Source organism: Neopsephotus bourkii, unplaced genomic scaffold (assembly GCF_033783945.1).
Source record: "Neopsephotus bourkii isolate Nb327-2 ecotype Australia unplaced genomic scaffold, CSIRO-AGI_Nbou_v1 NB_1765, whole genome shotgun sequence".
Lineage (NCBI taxonomy): Eukaryota > Metazoa > Chordata > Aves > Psittaciformes > Psittacidae > Neopsephotus > Neopsephotus bourkii.
In genome coordinates this window covers 5,743,299-5,770,924 of record NW_026902239.1, presented here as the reverse complement: position 1 = coordinate 5,770,924, position 27,626 = coordinate 5,743,299, and the positions used below count along the sequence as shown (strand labels likewise).

The following is a 27,626-nucleotide window of genomic DNA, read 5'->3' as shown; positions in this document are numbered from 1 at the left end:
TAATGTCTGGTTTGGAAAAGCCACATTTAATCATGTGTGTTTGGCTTCTTCAGTGTATTAAAGCTGACCAAAGAAAAGAAGACAGCTTTGTTTTCTACAGATGTTAAGCAGAAGGTTAGCTCACCATCAGCAGTTCCAAACCTGTAGCTGTGGGAATGGCTGTTCTCCACCTGCCTACTTGCAGCTATTTCTTCAGATAAATTGACATGATCTGCAAAAGACTATTTCTGTTACTGCTACTAAAACCACAGAAATCATTACATCAATTGTCCATTGAAAAAAACATCTCTAATGAGGGACAAAGCCCAGCAATAAGTAAAAGGAAGCTTTGATAGCTAAAACCTAGGACCAGCAATACTGAGAGCTGCACTCCCTTGCCAGCTGCTTGCAGCGTGCTGTGTCTCAGATGTCCAAAGCTTGTCCCAGCTTGGGGGATTTTCTGCTTCAAGGCTCTCTGGATGCTTTCACAAGTGGAAGTCATTTCAGTTTTTCAAAGTTATTCAGGAGAACACAGGCAGATGCTATGTGTTACGAGACATACCAGATCTGATTAGACCAGCTATCCATCACATCTAGCCTGTTTCTGACAGGGACCAGCACCAGGTTATTTCAAAGAAAAAGGAAAAACTTTCAGGACAGATGAAGAGGCTGCTCCCCATGTTGATCAAGTTTATTCCAGTCTTTCTGCAGCTATTGGTTTAAGAAAGCAACTTGTATAACTACCCACAATGACGGGATTGATATTATTATTCATCATCTAAAACTGTAGTCTTTTCTGAAACTTATCATGCTTTTTCCCTCAAAACTGTATTTGGCAGTCAAAATTACAGGCCAGTTACAACTATTTTGAAAACACATCACTCTCTTCTGTATTTGTTCTCCCAATTTTATTTGGTATTGCCTGCACAGTATTATTGGGAAGGAAGAATTGTGGAATATAGAGAAAGCAAAATAACAATAATTACTGTCTACTTCTATCAAGTGGACAGGGCATGACAGAAAAGGGTAGTAGTACTTGGCAATGATACTGTATTTTTCCTGACCTCTTCTTCCTACTCCCACCTTTTATGAGGTTAATTATCTGTATACTCAGTAGTGCATAGCTGTGCATTCAGCAAAGATGCCTGAGATAGCTGAAACAATATTTGGGTATTTCACACTTTCTTGCCCCTTGCTGATGGAGTATCTCTGTTCATACAGTATTTTTACATTTTACAATTTATTTTGATGCTAATCCCTGATGTGCTTTCTAGTCTGTTTTGTAACTATCGTGCATTAAAAATTATCTTTCTCCTACTTAATTTTAGTCAAGCACTTGCATTAATCCATAATTACGGTTTTAAAAACAGCGCTAACCATTACTTTCTATTGGCATGTGTACTAGCTGCTTTCATTCAATAGAGAACAATGCATCCAGGGATTTAAACAGAATTCCAGCTGTGTGACAATGGCCCTTACATCTAAGTTAGAGGGGCACCAAGGAATAACATTTTCACAATGGTTGAGCAAGTTTGGGCATTGAGGGATTAAAATCCATTTGCCTCAGAATTAGTCCACCTATGGGACTAGTTGGACATCTCTCTAGGAGATTTTTTGGAGGCCATTTGAAGAGAAGATTAAGCTGCACGACCCATTTAATGAGAGGTAGTGAGTGTCTGAGAGTTACTTGAGAAAACTTCCTGAAATTGCTATCTCTGAAGCTGACGGGCATCCAATAAACTGAGAACACACATGTGTAACATTACTGAAGTGTCAGCTCCATAGCATGCTATCTCTAGTGAAGTTTTCTCAGAGTTGTGTAAGCAGTCTTGTGATTTGCTTGAGAGATGAGGGGAGACATGTGCACTGTAACATTTGGCCTTGGCCGGAAGACGATGACTTCAGTGATGGTAGACAATCCAATAAGTACATTTGTTGTTACAGTATGCCTTTCAGCCAGGCAAATGCTTCTGCTGTGAGCCAAATTTATGTCTCAGACAAATCGCATAATTTATCAGAAAAACAGACCAGACCTATTGTTGCCTACAAAAGCAACAGAAAGAGCCTTCGGAGATGACAGGAATGTGGTCCAAAGAGTTTGCACTGCAGCGTGTGGGGCTTTTCCAGCTCTCAATGTGTAAGAACAGGCGGAGATAAATGGGCAGATTGGGATCTCTGTAACTTTATCACCCTGTGCTTAACAAGGCAATGAGTTGGCCACAGAGGCATTCCCAGGAGACATTCCATAAGATCTCTGGAGCCAGAACTTGATTTTCAAAGAAGCTAGGAGAAAAGCACAGTATTTTCACTGAATGAGTTTCCTTTCTGCTGAGGTCATAGCATACTGAGAGTGGGTAATTCAGCTATCTGCAAAACCTTTCTGCATTCTCCCAGGCTTAAAAAAAACCCACCAGTATTCCCATGCTCTTCTTCCTAGAGAGGCTTTGTGCAAAACAAATTGCCAGCAACCTAAAGAAAGCTGTGGCCCTGTTCTCTTTTAGATGCCTGTTTGAGGTCACAAATTTTCTGTGTATTGATTCATTCTAGGAGTAGTAAGTGAAATGGAGCTGGTGGGCCAATCTCATAGGTATCTGATACCCGAAAATTCCTTGGACCTCAGCCATTTAAATAGTAGACTTAGTCATAGCATTATTCACAGTAGTTGACGGTCTCTAAAAGGCTTTGCCAGTGCCATTACATCTTTCAGCATACCTCAATTCAATTGATTGAGTGCATCTGTTGGGCTGAAGAGAGATGGGAGGCTAGATGCATTAATTTGTTTCCTGAAAAATAGGGTACTACTGAATGCCTCTCTTAAAATTTCTATCTATAGAGACTTCTTTAAGTCTTTTCTGCTACTCAGTATTTTGGTAAAACTGGTGGAATTAACAGCAAACAAATGTGGACTACAGTGTTGCTATGGCAATCCTTACAGGGTTCCTTTAAAAAATTCCTAGCTGTTGCCATGTTTTTCCATTGCCCATTTCATTTTGGGACCATACTGAAACTTACTGGTAATAGCACAAATATAAACGTTATGAAACATAGGATAGAATTTGCAGGATACAACAAACTTTTCAACAGCTACCTCAATGGAAGACATCCATACACATTTTGGACGAATGTTTTACGGGTCCCTGGATCCTTTGGCCTCACCACTATTCAGTGCCTCACAGAAACAGGTTGACACAAATGGTGAGCAGAACGAATCTTAATAACATGATGCTCTGGCAGAGGATTTTGTGAAATGCTTCATCACCTCAGACACCAAAAAAACATTAATGCTAGCACTGACTGATGTACTCATTCACTGTCTGGCCAGACTAGTAGTCTCAGGCAGACACATGTTGTTAATGTTTGTCAGAAAATGCCAGTTGTCTTTCTCATAGGTGATGTGGACTATCTGTGGAAGAGTCTTGAAAAGCCTGAGGGGGGAGAAAAGGGACTGATAAAAAAGACAAATCCAGAGATGATTTTCCTACTTTTGAAAATAATTCCAGGAAGCAAGGAAAGACCTTTGCAGAAACCATTTTTTGTGTTCGTTTTGTTAAATAAAAGAGAAACTAAAGCGTCTCAAGGACCCTCCCACCTCTATCTTGGGAGTTCTTGAGACTGGGTCAGTGCAGGGAAAGAGATGTGACATGGGACTGACTAAGGGAGGAGAGAAAAAGAAGTTGGGAAAATTGGCCCCTCCACACTGCTGAATAGATCCAGGTGCACAATGAGCTCTGGAGGTGACAGGAGCTGGGGCAGGGCTGGAGGCTGCTGGTATGGATCAGGGCTTGAAATCTGTAAAGCGGTTATTGCAGCAGTACACAGGGTATGAGCTGCTCCTGAACTGCTGTGCTACTGGAAAGCAGTTTTCTCCTCTAGCCATAGGCTGGTGTTGAGAAGGAGAATGCAACCTCCCTTTCTGCCTCACATTGAACCCTCCCAGAAAAAAATCAGATATTTCTCCTATCACTCAGCACTCTAGTAGCTATCACTCTGGTAGCAGATAAACCATTACAGGTGAACAGCTGTGTGATGCTTTGTACCTAGAACAGTGAAGCCCTGGAATATTTACAGAACACTATTTGTACACATTTCCTCTTTTTTTTCATATAGGCTGATTGCAAGTAGATTTTCCTGTGATTGCGGAAACTGTGATTCTCAATACCTTAGCTATGGGAAGGTTTGGATGGGGATGTGAAACTTCTGCTGCTCAAGCATGTATCTGGTTGTATACAGTACATACAATTGGTTGTATTTTGCCTGCTGCAAAACACAGGAGGTACTGCTTGTGTACCCACCTGCCTTGCACTAACTTCTCATTTCTCTGTACCCTGTGCAGCAGCAATTGCTGTCTTCAGCTCATCAGCTGAATAGAGTTTAGAAACCTGTCTGCATTGGTTCAGTGGTCTATACCTCAGGGAGACCAGTGTCATCAACACAGAGCTCAGAAGCAGTCGTTTTAGCCTGTTTTAGTGCCTGCTTAAGTCCTGACCCAGCTGGCTTGTAAGTGTAAGGAGCAGGGAGCAGAGGGTGCCTGTGCTCAAGCAACCAGCCCTCACCCCTATCTCACAGGCAGTGACAGCAGGGTGGGCAGGTAGCCTAAGGGATGCTGCTGCTCCCAAGCCTCCAGCCACAGAGTTTCTCCTCCAGTGCCAGACTATCAAGCACGGGTGGTACAAACGCACAGCTGAGCATGATCAAAACAAATGCTTGCTGTGGCTTTGGTTGTGCTCAAGGCCTTCTTGCTCTGGCTGCTGTTTGCGGGGCAGCCGTTGGTGGGGAGACACTGCCACCTCCTGACACTGAGCTCCAGGCGGATGGAGGCTCTGTACCAAACCGATACTGCAGGGAGAGCAGCGGGAGGTGTCTGGGGCCCCAAGGCTGGTTCACGTTTTGGATGCAGAGGAGTTTTGGAGAGCTGGCTACAGGCAGCTTAACAGTGAGTGGTGGGAGGTCACGCTCCCGGCTGCCGAGGCGTCGCGATCTGATGTAGAAGTTAGTACAGTGAGCCAGAGATGATACAGGGAAACAAGCTCAAATTCAGCAGGTGGAACCGAGTGGGCTGTCACAGGCTGTAGGTAGCACCAGTAACAGCAGGGAGACAGGAATCAGTAAATTGCCTTTGCCTCTTCCTGCTCAAACCCTCTTAACCACACACCTGGACCACTTTTCTGAAGGAGGAAGGCATTTAAAGGAGGCAATCCTGTAATTTGCTCCTCCAAAACGACCCTAATATGTGCTAGAAATCAGCATAAATTCATGCACCTTTACATTTAGCTGTTAAGAATACCATTACCAGTCAAGGAAACCAAAACTTGGAAGGTAAAGATGTGAAAACTTTCTTCACCTGAAGTGTTGTCAGGCACTGGAACAGGCTGCCCAGGGAAGCGGTGGAGTCACCATCCCTGGAGGTATTAAAAAGAGGTGTAAATGTGGAACTTAGGGCCATGTTTTAGTGGTGGACTTGGCAGTGCTAGGTTAATGGTTCTACTCGATGATCTTAAGGGTCTTTTCTTACCTAAGCGATTCTCCGATTCTATGAAAGAACATTTGATTTGCCTTTGCGCGCAGCCTCTGTGCCTGTCGCTGCTACAACATATAGGGCCGTCTGCGGGACGCCGGTGGAAGTGCAGTTCGGTACTAAGCAGAAGGCCAGTAATTCCCGGCCAGAACACCAGGGGTCATTCCACTCTTTATCTCCACCTAAAAGCAGATTCTCAGCACAACAGCACTAGCAACACCTCTCCCTTTCTCCTCTTCCTTCCGACTGCCTACAATAAACCTGAACTGCAAATAAGGTTGTGTTTAGACAGGAAAGTGGTGGGAATTTCGTCTGAGTAAAGACAGGAGGATCTGTCCCGGTGGAAAGGCTTTTGAGTGGTTTACAGTATTTGCCTGTAATTGTACACATTCCTTGAACAAATCACATCCACTCATTTATTATCCATGCTAAACAACGCAGTAGGTCTCATACGCAGGTGTGTCATTCACCCTGCTCCAGACTAGAGACATCCACAATGGAATGTAATTTTTCCACCCAGAGATTAGTTATGTTAATGCAACGTCAGAGGTGACCAGTTTGGGGAGATGGGGAGAGAAAGGGATATGGGAGGAAAAATAAGCTGAACAAAATGTTCACACAAACTTGGAATAAAATTACCAGGAACAGGTGTTTGCTTTCTCCCCAACATGTACAAAACAGTGATGGATTTTTAAAATTTTTTTTTAAATAATAATTCTTATTGTAGATGTAAGTAATTCTCTAGCTGGTGATGGTTTGATCTAGAAGGCATGGAAATCAATGGGAACATTCCCTGGGCTTTGAATCATGCCACATGTGTCAGCTGGTTTTATTTGTCACAGGAGTAGTAATGAGGAATAGATTGAGGCTCAAATACCTAGGGCTTTGCTTCTTGTTAAAGGAGATTACACATCTAATAAATGTGCACCTCCTGTCAACTACCACAAGTGTTTTCCACATCAAGTGCAAGGTGTTTGAGGCCCAGAATCCCAAAGAAACGGAGGTGCAAGTTTAGGAGAAGGAAAAAGCTGCACACACACATTGTGTGCTCCTTTTCTATGGCTGCGAATATCATCTCATATATGAGCAATGCAGTACACAGGACTGATGTGCTCTGGGCAAAGAACTGAGTGCTAAAGCCCAACCATTCCCACCAGAAAGTTAACCCCTTCCTTCCTGATCTTCCTCTGTACTTCACCAGGAAAGTGTAGGTCACTCTTCTTGTGCATCTCTTATTTTATCCCCAAGGGCAAATGGCTGGAAAGAGAGAGAGATCCTCAGTTCCCAATGTATACCAACACATGAGTTTTGCTATTCTCACAGCCCTAACATTTATTTGTTATAACAGGCTCTGGTGCCTCAGTCCATGTCTGTCCAGCACTTACACAGATAATGTAGCCTGAAGCCTTTAATGGATGCCTAAGATTACACCATGTCGGCACTCACTCCCTGGCTTGTCTGAAAGTTTTTCATCATCTTGGCCAAAAGTTTCTATTCTCTTCAGCCCCCAGAAACATCAGGCAACCCCTGAGCAATTGATTGCAGTTTATAGTTTCTCCACATGGACGTCACTTCCAAAATATTCATTAGAAAAATTAGTCATTTACAATAAATGTTATGTTTTTACAAGAAAATGCAGCTATTATTTATTAACCATCTGGATTTTTTCAGTACCACTTCATAACGGAGATGAGCCTGAACACCTGATCTAAACCCTCTTCTGACTTTTGGAGAATTTCAGATCCAAGTTCTTGAGGGCTGGGATTGTCTTCATTTCGAGTCTTCTACAGCTCTGAGCACATTGTTGGCGTTTAAGAAATAAACAATAGTAATCCAAATCTGGACCAGAAATTAATGGGTAGAGTGTATTTGTACTTTATAAAAAATGTATACATCTTTCACCTTACCTATGTTACATCAAATGTAATGCCTTCTTTCTATTGTAACCATAAATGTTTGCAATGAGAAAATACAACCTCTAGCCCATAGCTCACAGCTTTCCAGGGAAAAGCACCATCTATCATGGTAGTGCCAGCCATTATCCAGAGGTATGAACTGGGGTGATGAAGTGGCTTTCAGACAAGCGCTGCAGGGCAATGACAACTTGAACTATGGCAGCACCTACTGCAAAGCCCACTGGTGCTGGGGCCCAGCTTTTGGCTAGGTGCATCTAGCAGGGAAGGAGCAAGCTGCATATGGTGGCACAAGGGAAATACGAACTAATGGCTGTCTCACCACAGAAACTGAAACAATTGTCTTCAATTCCCAGCTCTCAGAAAGGACAGAGAAGGTGGCTTACCCAGGCTGGATTTACAGGGATATAACTTCGCATCAGCACTGTCAAGATAATGAGCACTTCATATAAAGAAAAGGATCTTAGGAGCTTCCTCTGACAAATTTATCACCTGCCAAATGTAGATGATGTTTCTACGAACATCACTGCTGCTTTACATGCAGTGGACCTGGGGTTTAGGCTGTTGTCTGGAAATGTTCAGATTTGTAAACTACAAGAAGAATGATTGGAAAACACCTCACATTGTCCTCCCTCAGGAAAGACAACTGCCCATATTTAATGACAGTCCTGAATGCAGTAGTACAGTAGCATTTATTGTAATCTGTATTGCTTTGGTCCAAAAGTATACTATATTTTCCTTAGCATCTGCTTTTGGATATTTGGCCTTCTATGTACTTCACAGTGGAAATGAAGAAACGGTGAAAACTTCTGGCAGTCTGCAGAGAACAGAAGGAGAACATAGATGGAAAAGTGCTCCAGCAGAGGTGGAGTAATGGCAACTGATATACAAGGGGAAGTCACAGGAAACAATGCAATCTAACTTGTTCCAGCTGCCTGAGCAATCACAGGGACAGTGCCAGATGTAACATAGCTCTGGTTAGCATGAGCTGAAATATGGGATAGCCTCCAAAAAAAAAAGGACAGAGAGAAGTAGCAGCTTGTTTGTGAACAAAAGACCTAAACTACTTGGTTGCTAAAATACACTCAAAGGAGGTATCCCTCTCTTTGCCCCATGTGCAAATTGCATCTAATCTGGGGGAAAGACAAACGAAAAAAAAAAAAGAAGTAATCCAGTTTGTAGTTGTGCTGATTTCATATGATAAACATTGGAGGCTGTCCTAAATGGGGAGGAGAGCTTGGGGAGTGTTATTTCGGTTGTGCAGCAATTGCGTCCAACGTTTTAACAAACTACTGCTGCTCTGCTTGAGAAACTGCATTTTTAAAATGTGAATCAACCAGGATGATTCATAAGAAGAGTGCATCTGAGATCCCCTCTGTTAGGTGTAGGGTACGTTGGTGGTCATTTCATCCCCCGATTACGCTGCAGGATGGAGAGCCTAAGTTACCTTGGGGCTTGTTACCTAAGGTACAAATGGCCAAGGACTATGGTTACTAAGCCCAGCCTATGTGGCCAAGAAGGAAAACAAATATTCTTATTCTGAACTCCCTTCTACTGGGAGTTCTATCTCAAATCACTTTATACTATGTTCAGTCATACCTCTGACTGCTGAGTTTACGTTTCCCCCAGGCCATTTAGACAATGAAGAAAACTCAGAAGGACCACATAGATCTAATTGCCTCATCTGTCCCATCGCCTGCTTACATTCCCCAACTTGAAAGAGTACAGGCAGAGTACAAAGTGGACAGGTGAAGCATACATGTGAGTGTTTCTCCAGAAATGTTTTGCAGAAGAGCCCTGCAGTAAGGAAGGATCATTCTGCCTTGGTTTCCACAGCACATTAAGACATACCTTCAATATATCTTTCTTGCTTTTTTGTTTGTTTGTTTTACTGTTTTCCCCATGAGGGCAGGATCCAGCTGTCAAATTTGCTTGAAGTAGCAAGTCAATCTGTATAATGTGGTTCGAATGAAAGGTTGTTGGTTTGGCTCCATTGTAATTCAAAGCAATTCGGCAGTGCTTGCCATTATTGGTCTGTAATAAATGAGAAAGTAGGAGGAGATAGGAAGCGTTATTGTCCCCATTTTACAGGAAGAAAGGAAGACATGGGAAACTCAGAAAATTTACTTACTCCAGGGTCTTGGTCCAGCTCCATTCTTTTCTCTGAGACAGAAGTCAGAGCTCCGAGGAGGGTGTCAGGTGCTGCATTATCATGTGCCTGCCACTCATCACTGTTCTCAGCTAGGAAAACAGGGCAGGACCAGATTGCTCAGCTTTGCAAGACAGTGAAAAAAAAAACCAAAAAGCAGAGTTAATCCTTCAATGTAACAACAGAGCAGGCTTCCGCAGGAAAATCTCTACTCTGTTCTCAGTTTCTGAGCATTGCTGTGGTTGTCCTTCCTGCAAATATGATCAATTATCATATACTTGTTAACATTTATAGATGCTGCCACATAATGTAGATATGGCTGTTACTTCCCCCACAGACACAGTCTATTTGAAGGATAAAAGCTGTTGCTTTCTTACAATCAAAATGCCATCAGTCTTACAAGTATCAGATCTGAGTTGAGTTTTTGTCACAGAAACGCTTTACATTTATCACCTGGCATGTGCCACCTCTGTGCCCTTTTTCAAAGGGACGCCACTTCTGTGGAAATATTAATAAATGACGAATTGCATTTGTGTAATCTTGTGAGATGTTTTGACTACCATAGTTGTTCCATAGCAGTTCATTAAAGGACACATAAAGTATTTAAGTTTACATTTTATAAAAAGATCAGGAATGCCCTGGCTGATAGCTTTCTTTCTATTGAGCATCTGTTTTCTATTTTTTTAATGACTTATAGCAGTGGTTGGCCAGTTCTGTACTAATAGTTGATGTTAACTGAATCAAAACATTGTAATTTTTTAACAAAGGTTAGAGAGTGTCCTTCTAACACAGCTTCCTATGGCTGCAACCAGCAATATCTGTGCATCAACATCTGGCTTCAAAATATTAAAAATTATAAACACTTCCAGATACAATCCATCTGGCCATCCAAAATTCTACATCTGCATAATTTTGCTTTCCTTTTAAAAACCAAACACAGACTTAGTTTGGGCCTGCTACATTACTGAAGAATCTTCCTTCTTCTAAGTGTGGGGCAAAGCCCATGGTCAAGTTTTGTTGGAAGCATCCATCTGTATCTGGCCAACTGTTGTGTCTAACATTGGACGTATTAGTAAGTGATAAGCAGAAATTCTTTGCTTGATTAGCATATGGTATCTTATTGAACCAGAAGGCAGACTGCAATGAAGAAATCGTGGTGAACTAAAGGAGCAGTGATGTTTGCAGCGCTGGCTGCGATCAAGTTTTTGAAAGCTGTTTTCTTGCTGCTCATCTGCATTGTGTCAGTCCCCTCAAAGACAGCACCCAGCCTGCAGGATTGTTGCCCAGTGCAAATGTGGTCATGGTTTGTGATGCGCCACTTTGCTCCAATGTCCCAGGCTTTCTTGAGCACCATACTCCTTGGCTCTAACACCCTACAGAGAGGTCTGCAACACTGCAAGGGTCAGAGCAGTGAAAGGGAGACCACCCCTCATCCTTTTGGCCAGAGATATTTCCTGTGGGATGGCTGCTGCTGCTGTGACTAAACAACACCGGACTACTTCCTCTGGCTTGTCTCCCCTTCCTTTTCATTTTCCATGCCAATTCAAAGAGATCTGTACTGTTGAGACCATGACTGCTTCACCCAGATGGAAAGATGATTTATATTTCATACACACAGAGAAACAACAAGTCATTCTTACTCAGATAACTTTATGCAGAATATGAAATGTCATTGGTTTTGTTGACTTTTAATTAATGATGCTACTTAGTGTTCAGTGTCATGTATATAAAGGAATACTGAAATTAATAACACATGGAAATTAATTGAAGTGTGGGAGGTAAGTATTCCAAGTTCAGTCAACGTCAGCAGTTCATCTTATCATTTTTTTGTGCCCCTCAAGGCTCTAATTTGCAATGAAACAGCATTTTTCCCTAGCTTTTAAAAAACTGAACAGGTTCCAGTAAGCTTTGACGACAGGACACTGAACAGACCTTTCACCCCTAGCTGGAGTGCTCCAGCTTAAAGCTGAAGAGGTAATCGAGACAGGAATTAACACTTATTTCACTCTTCCAAGATTTTACTGGCTCTAATAAGAGCATAACAGGAACAGAGAGCATTTTTCAGACTAGGAGAATGTCCCAGAGAAGTCACTGCAAGGATCCGTACTTTGACTTGGCCTTTGGTTCATAGATACCTAGGCACCCCATGATCTGTTGCATGATTTGCCAATCAGAAATACATCCAGGATCATGGCCATACCTGGATAGGATGGTTGGTAACAGCAGCCCCACTCACCTGCAGCAGCCACTGGAAAACCAAAATGGAGAAGCAACTCTTCCCTTTCGTGAATGAGATCTGAAGCAGATCCCTTTTTTTCACTGTTCACAGCTAGAGCTTCTTTCCCTTTCCATACATATTTTGAAAGAAATTGAAGCAAAGCTTACCTTCATTCTGAGCTATGTGATATTTTAGTCTTGATTACAATTATTTTATTTTCGATCTAAGCAGTCAAAATAGAGTTTGCTCCTCAGTGAATGAACATTTCAGGAAAATGTAGGTGTTATATTGGGTTTCTTAATGACTCTGAGCTACCAAAGTCACAAAAGACAACCATCTCAGCAATATCACTGTGCCACATTGGAGTTTAATTAATTTCATCATTTGATAGCCAAAGAGTTTGATAATTTGATAACCACACATAATTTTTAGGATGGCAAGTAACATCATCATAAGCATCATCTCTTGTGTTCACCTGCTACAACGACCATTTTTTCACTGTTAATCTTCAAAGTCTTTCCTTCTCCTCTTCACTACTTTCATTTTACCCATGTTATTTTGTCTTCCCTTTTCCCAAAAAGAACATTTTCCTCCATTGCAAACCCAGTAATTTTACTGTGATAAGGGCAAGTCATTAGACAAAGATGGGCACGGCCCTTTTGCTTCCCGTCATCATCTGAGGAAAAAGAGTTCTGAAGATACCTGAATGAATTTATTTAGTACTGTCTGTGAAGGAAGTCAGAACCAAATTATGTCGTGTTTGGGGGGGGGGGGGGGGGCAGGAGGGTGGAGATACCCAAAATACTCTTAAGTTGTGACTGCTGCTTATGAACACCCGCTACCCTGCTTCCCTCCCACTGCTAAGAGGTGCACAGGTCTCCACTCTCTCTGGTTTGGCTGGGCAGCTATTTCAATGGAAGAAAAATTTATTTTCCTGAGCAAAACTCCTGTGGGTATGAGAAGCTAGTGAGGAGCATGACAGCTGTTGTCAGCCCCATCAGGGAGAGATGCTTAAAGTCCCTAAAAGGGGGGTACTGAGGACTGAAACTGGGCATGAAGCTACAAGATGAGTCAGGATTCAGGATTCAGGATTCAGAAGAAGTCAGAATCTTAAGCAGTTATTTCATTGTTGATGTGAATCTGCAGAGCTTCTCTTCCCAGGTGAAAAACAAAGGTTTCACCTTGTGATTCCTGAGAAATAACATCACAGTGGTGAAAGCAGTTCTTGCCCTGAAAGCCAGTCGCTGGAAAAAAAAAGATTTGGAGATGGCATTTTGGGAATCCTAATAGTTCTGTGTTTAAAATACAGGTAAAATTATTAAAAACAAATTTAATAAAGGATTAAATTTAACAACATAGTCTTACCCCTACAGTTTGCATCACCGATACCTTTGTCTATTTGGCATGATTTCAACAAAACATGACTGACAAGCATAGAGGCATATGCCCTGTGTTGAGGCAGAGGGAGTATTTCCTGGAGCTACAGACTTACTACCAATTATTTTGTTTGTGCAGATACTTAGATAAAACTGAATTTGAGATTAAGTTTGGCCAACTTTATGGTCATTATTTTTTCTCTTGAATAAATTTGCTACCATCCATGTTCACAGATAAAAGGAGGTAAAGGCAGTATTAGATGTTTTATTTGATACCAGAGAATAATCAAGTACACTGCATATTTGATTGTGTCTAACATGGAAACAGGAGTCTAAGAGTGATTTGTTGAATCAAGACAGTGAAACTTTGTCATGATCTCTGTAAGAATTAATGTTACCAGCACTGCTTAAATACATTGAAGAAACTGTGTGTGAGGCATAAATGATTGTATAACTAAATGTCATAAGCTAAGAAAATAAAAGAGCTTCAGCAAAATAAACTGGTTTTCCTAGGCAGCTCACAAAAAGGAAAAGAACCAAATAATGATTTGCTGTTACTTATTCTCTTGTTCTTATAAGGTTTGTTTGGTTTTTTTCCTTTATTAAACAGAAACTGGTTTGGGGTTTTTTTTTCTGTTGAGACTAATAGCAATAGTATGATTTCCGTAATAAGGAAGCAAATCCATTTTGCCAGAGTAATGCTGTAAGAACTTGTCCATGCTCTCTGACAAGTAGATAGCATTATCATTTATGTTTCCTATCTGATAGCATTGTTTTATTATGAAATTTTTGTTTCTTTGGAAGGTTTCTTGGTCTGACTTCAGGATCCCTGAAGAGTGATGGTCTAAAATAATTTCAGATAAGGCTCTCTGAAAATAAAAGCAAGCAATAAGAAAATTATACTGGCTTCAAATTAATCTGCTCAAATGTCAAGTTACTGCAAATCAATTTTAAATCTTGCAGAAGCATTTAAAAAAAATAAAGAAATTACCTCTTTAGTTGTAATTTTCACAGTCTGCTTTCACTCATACTTTGGTAGAGTAACTGAAGGCTCCCCTTCCCTTTCCAATATATGTTAATATATATAAGAAAAGAAAAAGTATTTCCAAGCTATAACTCAGAGGAAGAGGATATATATGTGAACATACAGTTCAGTTGTTTGGAGAATTTATAGATGCTTATGAGTATGAACGCTCAAGTCAATAGTAAGAACTAAAGGCCTTAATTATTCAGTGATGCACTTTGTTAAGCCCTTCAGTTCCCATTCAGTAACAGATTTCTGTCCATTCCATTTGCATATCATGTTCCTTCAATTGTACAAATTCAGCCTTACGATAAAGGAATGAATTTCCTGTTCTGGGTAAATATGTAACCTCTTAAGGATCATTTACACTTGTAAATTAGCTTGGCACAAATGCAGGCGGAAAACTAAACTGCGTAACTATTTCTGTGTAATTCCACATGTAGATATTGTTATTGCTCATTAAAATGGTCCACTCATGGGATTATTCAGGAATGTTGATCCAGAATTGCTGCTTTGTGAAAAGAAGCTCAGATACAATACCATGTTTGGAAAAGTCCTTCTGATCTATATTTAAATCACACAAACCAGAAGAGGAGTCAAGACAGCCAAAAAAACTGTGATGTGCATATTGTTATAGGCCAACAGAATATTACTGAAAGTTGCCCAAAGCTCAGCTAAGCCTTGATTCTTTAATTCCAAAGCGTTTCACTCATTTTTGCAGATTTACTGCAGTGAGCGTGTACCAGTGATGAGATCAGAACTATTATTCATTGAAACCAGCTCTGCTCTCACCTTCTCGCATGTTACCTCTCCACAGGATAGCTAGCAGAGGCTGATGAGAACGTACCTCACACACAGAAATTATGTTGACTACTATGTTACTTGACAGTGGGATTGACTGTGCTCTCAGCAAGTTTGCTGATGACACTAAGTTCATCGTAGTTCGGCTGATATGCTGAAGGTAAGGGATGCCATCCAGAGGGACCTTGACATGCTTAAGAGGTGGGCCAATGCCAACCTCTTAAGTTAAACAAAACAAAGTTAAAGGTCCTGCACCTGGGTGGGGGCAATCCCAGGCACAGGCTGGATAGAGAATGGATTGAGAGCAGCCCTGTGGAGGAGGACTTGGGGATGTTGGTTGATGAGAATCTCAACATGACCTGGCAGTGTGTGCTTGCAACCCAGAAAGCAAACCATATCCTGGGCTGCATTAGAAGGAGCATGACCAGGAAGAATGTCAAGGGAGGTGATTCACCTCCTCTATTCCACTCTTGTAAGTCCCCACCTGGAGTACTGGGTTCAGCTCTGGGGACCCCAATACAAGAGGGGCATGAATCTGCTCAAGTGAGTCTAGAGAAGGACCATGAAGATAATCAGAGGACTAGACTAGAGTGCTTCTCCCATGAAGACAGGTGGAGTGATCTGGGGTTTGTTCATCCTGGAGAAGATAAGGCTCTGGGGAGACCTTGTAACATTCTTCCAATAACTAAAGAGAGCCTACAAGAAATCTGGAGGGGGACATTTTACAAGGGGCTGTAGTGACAAGACATGAGGGAATGGATTTAAGCTGACAAAGGGTACATTCAAATTAGATATTAGGAAGAAATTCTTCACTATGAGGGTGGTGAGACACTGCTACAGGTTTCCCAGAGAAGTTGTGGATGAAGTGTTCAACGCCAGGTTGGATGAGACTTTGAGCGACCTTATCTAGTGGAAGGTGTCCCTGCCCATGGCAGGGGAGTTGGAACTATGTGATCTTTTAAGGTCCCTTCTAACCCTAATTCTATTATTTTGGTTCTATATTAATCAAGTGTTCCAATTTAATCTGATGTTTACAGGCAATTGCTTAGAGATGAGGAGGGAATCCCATTGCAACACTCAACAAGTGTCCCATCTTGTCCAGAGGGAGGGCTTCCTAATCCTTCCTCACAGACACTGGAGACAGATCTCATCCTAGGACAGGACAGCTGAATTAGATCAGCTCTCTGTGGTGTGAAAAGCACTGCTGAGATTTCATGCTGATGAATCTCAATCGTGTGCCTGTGGTCAACCCCCAGACTAGATGAATTAAAGATCCCTTCTGGCCTTAACCACTGAGAAATTATGCAGTTCTCAAAATGCTCCTTTTCTGACAGGGAACCCAGACGATGATGGGTTACAGTGTCTTCTTCAGCTCATTCAAAATGCTAACACCGACTGTGTGCCTGTCCTGGTGACTGAATTGTTTGCAGACATCTAGTTAACTATTAAGAAGTACTGCAGAGTTGCAGGACTCTGATGACTGTGGAGGAACAAGCATTGAATTGAATGTATTGTAAGACCATGAAGTAACTACTGGCAGTTAAGGCTTTACAGCTTATTGCTGGTCACATGTACCCTTCTGCCCATTTCAGGCAGGAAGAGTAACAGGAACATTTGTTTGCTTCTGTAAAGACAAAAAACTCTTTGTAAAAATATAAAATCTGGAAACAAGCTGGCTGGTGAGATCTTAAAATACTGGCTGGAAATCAAACAGAAGAAAGGTATTGGTGAAGGCCATGTCACACACAAAGAGGAACACAGTGATATTCAGCTTTGGAACTTTTCTTGGGCTATGGAAACAAATCAAGCTTCATTTAGTCAAAATATCTTCACAACTAGACAGAGTTCTGCTTTGGTTTTGTATATTAAATGTAAGCATCAATGCAAAAGTGCACTGATTACTAAATGAAGCTGTACATTTTTTGTACAAAAAGACTGTATTTTCCTAAGGCCTATCCCAATCACATCATTCAACAACACCCTTTACAAATAGTGTCTTCTCATAAAAATAAAATAGGATCCAATAAATTTGGATGGGTGCTCTTGCTTAAGAACCTGCTTGCCCTACAAAGTAGAAAGCAATAGACTGTTAAAACTAAGAGTTGTACAATAAATTGACCTTGACTTCTAAAGGTCAAATTCGTCATTAGCTAAAATTCTCTGGGGAACATGCTCACACCAACTATTATTTGAATTGCTGAGTGCTTGCCTAGGCTAAGACTGTGGCAAATCTTTAAATCACAATGAGGTGACTCTAGGATTATCACATAGGAATATATATGCTCCAAATGTCATCTTCACTCTCCATTAAGAAAGAGTTAAACAAAATGTTTGAATGAAAAGTTTAATAACAAAAGACATTTATGATGTTTACTTAAATTTTCTGGACCATTAAGTCTAAATTACATGAGTTATTTGATACTATATCTTGCCAAAAAATCTTTTTCACCAGCCTAAGTTTTACATGTTGAGCTGCCAGCATCACTATCATGAAAAAAAATAAAAAATAAAAAAAAACTGTGGTCAAATCCTAGTTTTCCCTGTGAAATCTGGATTCACAATAGCCATTCATGCCAGAAAGTACCTTTTGAAGTTTACATTAACATGGATATTTATTTATTTTTCCTCTGTAACAATGACAGTGGTTGAGATAAACTGTTTAATTCTAAATAGAAAACACATCTGCTGTTTCTGCATTGTTTGTGGTTGCTGGAGGGGTGACAATTTAAACCAAGTAGCACACATGACATTTTAAGTGAGATGTTGTATGAGGATTTGCAGCTGCTGCACTTTCCTCTTTTCCTCTCGCCTGACAGCACTGCGCCATTGCAGGGCCTGTAAAACTTTCCATGCCCAACAGAGCTCTCAAAGGGAAAGTTTATACATGGCTTTACATATGTGCATGGATACACGCATACATGTGATATTTCTGACATGCTTATTTTAATTTCTTCTAAGCAGAAGAGCATTTTCAACACTGACAGGAATCTCATCAGCCAGCACAGCCCAAGATTATTGCACTAAGCCAGACTTTGCCAATGGCTAGGTGACAAACAGGCACCTCAGGGTTCTAAAAGCAACCTGCTGTTGAGTTCTGACCTGCTGGCACTGGACATTATGGCCCACCTGGGGATCCAGTGTTTGAAGTCCCCCTCGGCAATGATTTGTTTGGCACTGGAGAGCAGTGAGGCCAGCCCTGATCTGGCCCCATTTTCTCCAGCAACATCCCCATTATCTCAAGGCTGCTGGACAGCGTTAAACAAAGAAAGTACTATAGGATTGGACTGAGAAAGGTAATCAGAGGTTAGAAAGGCTGGCCCTGCTTCAGCCAGGGCCGCTCTGAGAATGAACGCAAGTGCTGCATTGGCTGCCTGATAGCATCCCCTCTTGCCTGTGGAAGCTTCAACATGCAGCATTATCTATCCCCCATCACAGTTAAGCACTGTCTGAGTAACAGACTTAAGTCCTGATCAAGTGGGTTTGAAGTGTAAACCCTATTTGCAGAGATGGAAGCCTCTGAAAGGCATGCTGCAGTGCTGACACCCAAACTAGGGTTCAACTATAATTTTTGGATCCCCATAGTGGTTTAGTCGCAAGGACACGCTGATACTTTCAGTTTAATTGATTTGGCCTTATATAAATGGGGTTTGCATTTCTAAATCATTCTGATAGTTTGGAAATTTTGCCGGCTCACTGAGACAGTGGAACTCTCTATTTCCTTCACTCCAGTGTTTCTACACTGCTTTAGGTTTTAGAAAACACTGGGGTTTGACAGTGCAGTAGTGCAACCCACTTACCATAAAAACAGTGTGGGCTAATATTTTACGCCTGTGTTATGGCTGGAGAGACTAAGTAGCTCCTGAGTGGTACAAAAATCTTGGGTGAGCATCTGAAGGAGGGGTAGGGTCCTGTACACAGCCTCCACTGCATTTCTGCTGATTTTTAATTTTCAGTTCAAAGAAGGGTGTTGATAGTTCACCTTTCCCTAGCTTGCTAGAGTCTTCCTCATTCCCTTCTTGAAAAGTCATGCCTTGTATCAGAACGGAAAGTTATGATGTTTTCTCCACTATTGTGGGATATTGTGGCTCTTCCTCTCTGTTATTCCAGCACAGCAGGAGATTCTCTTTGGAGCTTATGAAATGCCTTGAACAGAGCAAATTATTTCCCTTAGGAGGGACCAGATTACAACAAACTACAAATATTAAACAAAAAAAATCCCAGGCAGGAGCCTCGGTACCGACCTCCACGTCATCTTCCCCCACAGCCCTCTTCGCATCGTACAAACTGAACTTTGTCCCGCACTACTAATATGCCCAGACTAGTTCTCAGAAACAAAGCATAAATACACCCAGCCAAGCTCAAGCTTAATAGAAATGTGCTGCCTCTTCCTCCAGTTACAGTTGTGAGAAATTGTTTGTGTTTTAAGAGGGAGGACAGGGAAATCTGTTCCCAGGTTGAGCCTCGCTAGAGCTATGCAGGTGAGGAGGAGAGAGGACAGATCTGGTGTGGGGTGTGTGCACACACTTGCTTTCAAACGCCGTTAGCAAGCTGCATGCCAACAGGGATGCACAGGCCCATGTGCTTTTGCATGGTCATAGCATGTTTGGGTTCTTTTGTAACACTGGCCCCCACGCAGCAGCCATAGAGAGCAAGGCCATGGTTTGCTGTCAGTTCAGGGAATCACTGGGCTGCCAAAGAAACCACATAACAGCTATCCAGCAGATGAACTCAAATAATGCCACAGCACTTGGGTGGCCATATTTATACTGGGCTAGCCAAGAATGTCAGAATTTCAGCATTCACAAAAAATGCACTTCTGGCGCAAACTATCTCTGTCGTTTCAGCTCCACTCCTCAGTCTCAAATGATCCATATTGTTAGGAGACCATCAGTGTTTGGACTAGCGTATGTTTCCCCACTCCATAGGTTTTGGGAATAAAGAAGTGAGCCCTACCCAGCTGTCCTCCTTGACAGTTCTGCTTTCCTCTAAGTAAGCAATAGCAAACATGGAGATGGGAGAGATATATCTGAACTCATGCAATCTGTCAAAGCAGAGCATATCCCAAGCACAGGCTTTTTACCCTTGGATCTATCCCATCTCTGTTAGCACAGCCATATTTCAAGGATTTGTCATGGGTCACATCTGCCAGCAATCATGTGCAAGAAACAGAAAAAGAGCTAATGAGCATTAGCTCCACCCTCTTCTTCCTGCAGCCCTCTTGTGCTCTTGACAAACTCCCATGCCAAAGGCAACCAGCCTAATCCCAACCCCAGAAAAGTGACTGGAAAGCTGCCACAAGCTTCCGACTTTGTCCCACAGAAACCTGTGTGTCCCACTTACATCAGAGGAGGTGAGGAGCCAAGGCACAGCCCCACAGCTCCCCAAAAACATCAGTCCAGCAAGGAGGCTCTGAGCAAGGTCACCATGAAAATTGTCTTGCCACTCAGAAGTGTTGTCTAGAAAGAACTGCAGGGGATTTTAGACTTGTTCAGGATTCTTGAGCATCTGGCAGGCCAAGGACTCCTTCCTACCTAACTGCTTCACAGCCCTGAGCCTCTTTGTCAGTGTAAGAGCGTATCAGCTGCACCAGACTTCCCTGTGGCTCCAACAGCTCTCAGCAGTACTGATTTAGTTGCACCTGAGCTATACAGTTCATTAATACCCAAGCACAAAGTCTGATATACTTTGAGAGCCTCAGATTTAGTGCGTATGTACAATCTACCTACAGATCAGACATCTCCTAAGAGAAGCATTTTCTTCTGTACATGGTTCCTAGGCCAGGAAATCCCAAGTAGGAATACAGAAGCCCAGATTATAGCTAAAATGGATAAGTAAAGATAAATTTGAAAGAGTAGTTGCATCAGCCTTTCAGAAGCAAAGGTAGCTGAGAGTATTCTTGTGGATCTTCCAATCTCAATGCCCTGTCCAGTTGGACTATGGTCCCAGGGCTGCTTTTTCAGAATTATTTCATTTCTTTGTGCTGTCCATACACTAGTAATATGGGACAAAATAACCAAGGAAGATTTGTAGAAAAATAAATAAAAAAAACCCCACACTAAAATCCTGCTTTGAAGGAACTACAAACTTACATATTGGAGTACCAGAATCAACCACTTACAAGTTAGGATCAATTTAGTCTTTCTAAGTGTAGTTCTACTATCACATAATACTAGCTCCATAAAATAGTTCTGATGTTCCCTATGATCATTTAGGAGCATTAACCACATCTGGAGAAATCTTTCACTGCAAATTTTTCTAAAGTATTGTAGGACTTGGTAGGATCTTTTCCTATGTATGATCAATGAACCACTGAAACCAGCTGGTGCTGACGCAAACATATTTTTAAACCTGGAGGCCTGACACAGAAAAACATCTCTCTTCAGCCAAGGCAATGGGCCAGGTGTTGAAGATACAAGATTTGCCAAAGTTCTTTAGCTGAAATGGGAGCAAGACCAGTGAAATATTCAATCTGTTCTCAGGATTTTAGTGTTCCTTTTACAGGTTTTTTGGTTCTTTGTTCTTTGATTCAGCAAATTCAGTGCAGAAGAAAGACTTGTTCAATTTCCATTGAACACCTTCCTCAAAACAAGGAGCAGTATCTTGAAAAAGAGTCAAAGGTTATTGAAACATTCATGCCAAAGCATTATTTTCTACTACAATGTTCCATAAATATGCTATGGACAGGAAATATTGAACATAAATAATATAGAAACAAATATCACTGTCAAAATCCCAGTGATGGACACCGATCCCAACTCCATGTTAGTGGAAAGTTTTCCAGACATTTCCAGGGCAATCTAGAACTCATCTGTTTCATAAGGCATTAGTCCTGAACTATGAAAGACGAGGAATGACAGATGAAAATCAGGGATGCCTATGCACTGTTTGGTGTTTATGTATGTCATTCTGGAAAACAGGGTAAGGATAGGAAGGCTGATTGATTCAAGCCAACTATGCTCACCATAAGCCAGCAGAGGTGTATTAGTGGTAACAGTCACAAATCAGCCACCTACCTGACACCTGACAACACAATTTGTAATTTGCACAGTTGACCCCTTTGGGACAGCTTCTTTCAGTCAGAAGCAGTACATTCAAAGAGACAGTGGGCAGATGTTAAAAATAGGGTCAGAAACACAGTGCAGGAAGTCCATTAAAAAATCAGTCCCCAGGAGCATTCAGAGGCTCATAGCCCCATAGGCTTCTTCACCTGTGCAATACAAGTTGTTCTCAAGTGAGCTGCACCACTAGCAATGCATGTGGTATGCGAAGCTGGAAAATTATGAAACATTTGAACTGCTATTAAATCTCTGCTGATATTTAGATTAAAACCCTTTTGAAGTATGGAGAATCTCCTGCTGTATTTATGCAGTGCCTAGGAAAACTTGGGGGCTAGTTGAGAGAAGACTGAGTCTGTGAGGACTTCTCTGGGTCTATTTCAGTGAGAATTTCAGTTTCTATTTCTGTTGCTCCTACATCTAATGAGGGTGACTCAGACTATGCTGAAAAAAAGCCTAGGACCAAAACTGGTTATCCATGGTCTTTTCCATATATAGGTAGGATACTAATATGACCTAAATTTTACTAACTCCTCTGAGTAAAGAGTTATCAAATAGAGTGGCTGCATGGCACCAGGATTAGCCACAGGAGCTGCCTCCATATGCTGCTTTTATGTTCCCAGGACCCTGTAGATTTGGAGCCAAGCCAGGAGTAGCTATTTCCTCTTTGCACTGGATCCACAGTGCTAGTGAGAGCAGAGAAAGCCTTGGACTTTTCTTTGTGCTGCTGCTCTGGTGTAAGCAGATTTCATGCAGTTAGTGTCCCAGGTAACTTGTCCAGGATACAAAAAAACCTTTCAGCCTTCACACTCAGCCTCCCTGGTTTGGAACTGTGAAAGTGGGTTGCTGCTCCATGTCACAGGGGGTGTAAAGAGTTAAGTACAATCGTGCCTGGCCAGCTCCTCCATGCCTACTGCTTATGTTGCACAAAGAGAGCCTTGCTGAAGTGGTGCAGCATTTGCAGCCCCAAATAAACGGGAGCTCAAGACATGCTAGGGAGCAGGCAGGGCTCCTTAACCCTCAGCTTTTCAGCCTACTACAAAGGGCTCCAAGAATTATCCAAACGGTTGCAATCTCTTCTCACCCTAATACCCTTTAGAGCGTATCTTCTGCACCAGCAGTGTGGAAATACAGTCCTTAAAGTCACATCAGTTGTTCTAGTGATTTCACAGTTGTCTCTGAAGTGGTAATCACCCTTTTACAGATGATGAGGTGTCTAAGTGGTACTATATGATTGGGAGGATTACAGCACCCAAGAAGTTCGTAAGCCTTAGATTTTCTAAAGCTCTTCAGTTTTACCTATGCCTGCCTCTACTTATTTCAGATGGTAGTGTGCTTTTAGGCTTGGCAGGTTGAGTTGCTATGGTGGGATTCAATGACAGTTGCAGTGTCATCTGATCAGATTATCCTCAGTCCTGTCTGTTTGTCCCTTGTTCTGAGTTTTACATGGTGCATTGCACTGCAGAAGCTGTAAAGTCAGTCGGATTCAAAAAAAGTATATGCAAGTGTTTGGATATGCCCAGACAAGCGGTGGCAGCCCCACCCCTGACAATGTTCAAGGCCAGACTGGAGGGAGCTTTGAGCAACCTGACCTAGTACAAGGTGTCCCTGCCCATGGCAGGGGGCTGGAACTGGATGATCTTTAAGGTCCCTTCCAACCCAAACCGTTCTATGGTTCTTTGATACTATTTGCATGGATGTGTGTATGCAGCTAGTTATATCCACACTCCCAGATCTAGGCACTGTCATGAAGATTAAATGGGAGACAAGGCTCCCAGTGGTGGAGCTAGCTACCCACTCCTTTTTGCTTGATCTGAATTGCATCACAGCAAACCAAGAAAATTCCCTCACACCAAGGTATTTTTTATGATAACTAGAGAAATTTTAATCTACAGTATACATTTCCAGTCAATGGAAGGCATTTGCTACTGGATGGATGCAGCTGCCAGATAGAAACAATGACATATGAATGTCCAGGAGAAGACTTTAAATCCTACCAGAACATGGCCAGGAAATACCAATCAATTCATATAGTAACTGATCATCTTCACCCTTAAAAATGTGAGCTAACAGCTGTGCACTGTCTCTTCTTCCAGAAATGTATCCAGAACCCTTTTGACCTGGTGTACACTATTCATTTCTATTGTAGATTTTGGCAGTTTGCTTCATCCTTTTAATTATACCTTCTGAGCAATGAAAGTCACCCTGAATAGTTTACAGCCCGTGCCTCATCTGCAAGCTGTAACCTCGTTCTCTGGAATTAGCAACAAGTCACACAACTTTTTATTTGAAACAACCCATTCCTTTTCTGGTGTATACTGTACTGTATTTCCTGCGAATTCCTATCCCTTCCAGCTGCAGTAGGACTTCAGTCTCCATTGACTTGAACCCAATGAAGGCTTTTACTCAATAGTTCCTATATTTTTGAGGTCTGAAGAAGAAATTACAGTGTCTAGCCCACCCCCCTGTAAAATTAAAGCCATCAAAGTCCATTTAGCTACTGAAAGGAGAAGCCTAATATATTGCACTGACTAGAATGTGTGATTTTCTATTTTTACTTAAATTTGGTATGAAATACAATGGTCATGATTGCATTCCTCAGTTTCTTATTGCCATTACATGCCTGTGAATGACTCCACAAGGTATTAGGCAAGGAAGAATCAGACCAAAATGGTCAAATAGCTGCAATCTTTCCTGATCAGTTTTCATATTTTGCTGCAGGGTCACAACAGTTTCAGGCTTGGGGAAGAGTGGCTGGAAAACTTCCCAGTGGAAAAGGACCTGGGGGTGTTGGTCAACAATCTGATGAACATGAGCCAGCTTGTGCCCAGGCAGGCAAGAAGGCCAACAGCATCCTGGCTTGTATCAGCAATAGCTTGGCGAGCAGCGCCAGGGCAGTGATCTGGACGGTTGTATCCCTGCACTGGGCACTGGTGAGGCTCCACCTCAAATACCATGTTCAGTTCTGGGTCCCTCACTAAAGGAGAGACATTGAGGTGCTGGAGCAGGTCCAGAGAAGGGCAGTGAAACTAGTGAAGGATCTGGAGCACAAGACTTATGAGGAGTGACAGAGTGAACGGGGGTTGTTTAGTCTGGGGAAGAGAAGGCTCAGGGAGAACCTTATCATTCTCTACAACTGGTTGAAAGGAGTATGGACTGAGGTGGGGGTCAGTCTCTCCTCCCAGGTAACAAGTGATAGGACAAAAGTAAATAATCTCGTGTTGTGTCAGTGGAGGTTTAGATTGAATATTATGGAAAGTATCTTCCCTAAAAGGGTTGTTAAGCATTGGAACAGGCTGCCCAGGGAAGTGGTTGAGTCACCATCTCTGGAGGTATTTAAAAGACGTGATGTGGTGCTTAGAGACATGGTTTAGTGGTGGACTTGGCAGTGCTAGGTTAATGGTTGGATATGATGATCTTAAAGGTCTTTTCCAACTAAAATGATTCTGTGACTATGATTCTATGCATAATGATTTAATTATTTCTTATTTTGGGCTTCAGTGGTATTTTTCTGCAATCTATATGTACTTTCTGGAAAAGAAAATTAAATAACTGCATGATAAACATTAATATCATACTGATAAATATTATTATCATACCGATAAATATTATTATCATACCCAGAGGGGTCATCAGTAGGATCAAGTGAGTGTATTGCACAATCTGTTTCTTTATTTGAAATACGTGCTTGTCCTAATCCATGTAGGAGCTTGGAATTTGCAACATTTTGGTATTGATTGAGGCATAAAAATCTTTAGAATTGCCTATCCAAAGTCATAGAAATCTGACACAGAAGCACCTTAGTCATGCAGTATTAGAACCTTTTCTTCCCTGGAGGAAGCATCAAACACAATATAATGCCATTTAAAGATTCTGTAGAACACCCTTTTGAAATTTTGCTATTTCTTCCTTTTCTCTAGTATTGTTATAAACTGGTCCCCCCTTTTAAAATATCATGTGATTAAAACAGAAATGTAAAGAATTGTACAGTATTAAATTATTATAGACTGACTCTTGCCCTCTATCCTACTTGTTGTAAGCTCTATTATGCAACCAAGTGTAGTGACACAGATAGGATATAGGCCCTCCTTATCTTTTTGGAAGAAGTTATAGTGTATTCAAAAGATTTTTGGTATGTGTGTTAGTTTATCTTCATTATAAAAACAACTTGGATGTGGGCTTGGGAGGAAATTTATAGTCTTTCTATGACACAATTAAATTACAAATGTCTCATTAGAGACTGCCAGTGTACCTCAGATAATGACTCTAAAACATTCATCTCAAAGCTCATTTCGAGACTGTTTTTCTTTTGATCTCGTTGTGCTTGAGGACTGTACTAACTTTTATGAATATGTTTTAAGGGGCACTGTCCTTTAGGGCACACCATAAATACTGATGTGCTTGGAGTAAAAGCTGTTTAGAGTCCAGAGAGCAGCGGCTGCAGAAGGGAAACATAAAATCAAAGAAACTGACTAACCCCAGTTATGAAATCCTTTATCAAGCACATGATCAAGAGAAATAACTCTTCAGTATACAGGTACTTTAGTCATTGCAAAGTACAATTAAATCACAATTTCAGGTGATGAAACAAATAAAACAAGCGAATATATTTGCTTTGATTCACTTCACATAGGAAGTTTTACACCAGTTATTTTCAATACTGACAAAGTTTTATAAAATAGATACTCTGGCAAATGCTTTCTTATATTTTGGCTTTTTGCCTTGGGTACAAACAACACACTTGATTATTCACTGAAAAAGTGAATATTAATGAATTGGAAGTTATCTCTTTTTCCCTAGCTCTGATATTATGTAATGAGTCTAAACATCTAATTGAATAGACTTAAATTGCTTGTTGATCTTTGTTTTCAGTTCTTACAAAGTATCACAAAGCTATGTTATTCTGTCTTTTATGAATTCCAGGACATGGATATATCAGATCAATGTATTCTTTATATGAAAGTTCAAGAAAGAATTTCTGGTCCTCTTCATGTAAAACATCCTTTTTACAATAAACGATACCTTGTTTATAAAAATTAACTACTGTTTAACTACTTAAATTTAGTTTTCTTTAATGACTGCACTGGTAAGGGAAGACACTGGTCATACTGAGCTGCTTTCTCTTTATGTGTCTATCCAAAGGGAACATAACATATAATTTGTATAAAAAGAAAACTTCTGTAGTTTACCTGACAAGTGGAAGAGTCTCTTTATCTCCTAACACCTCTGCTTGCTTCCTTCCTGACATCAAAGCCTTGAGTCTGGTTGTAGTGTATTTCTGTTAACTCCTAGAAAGAAGATGTAGCAGTCAACAAGCATTTAAAAGAGCCTTCTCTGTCAGTCCTCCAAAAAAGTGATCGCCCTTTATTTTTGTCATGGTCTCATGAGTTACAAATAGAACAGTGTTTGGCTCTTCTCCTGATTCTGACTTTCAGTAAACTGGATGATACCATGCACACTTCTCACTTTAAAGAATTGGTTATAGTACAATCTATGTCATTATTCATTTCCTGAAACAATGATTAATGAATGAGAGGAGTTCTATGTGCTAAAAAAACCTGCCAGGGCACATACAGCTGTTAAGATTACGATGTCT

General features: G+C 41.3%; 1 long non-coding RNA gene across 1 annotated transcript; it reads right to left on the bottom strand.

Annotated features, from left to right (window-relative positions):
- Positions 1-27,287, bottom strand: LOC133225678 (uncharacterized). Its single transcript, XR_009729235.1, has 3 exons — positions 27,220-27,287; positions 6,649-6,751; positions 1-211 (listed from the first exon to the last, which is right to left on the bottom strand). It is a non-coding gene; the product is annotated as an uncharacterized LOC133225678 (long non-coding RNA).
- Between the last annotated feature and the right edge of the window lie 339 nt (positions 27,288-27,626).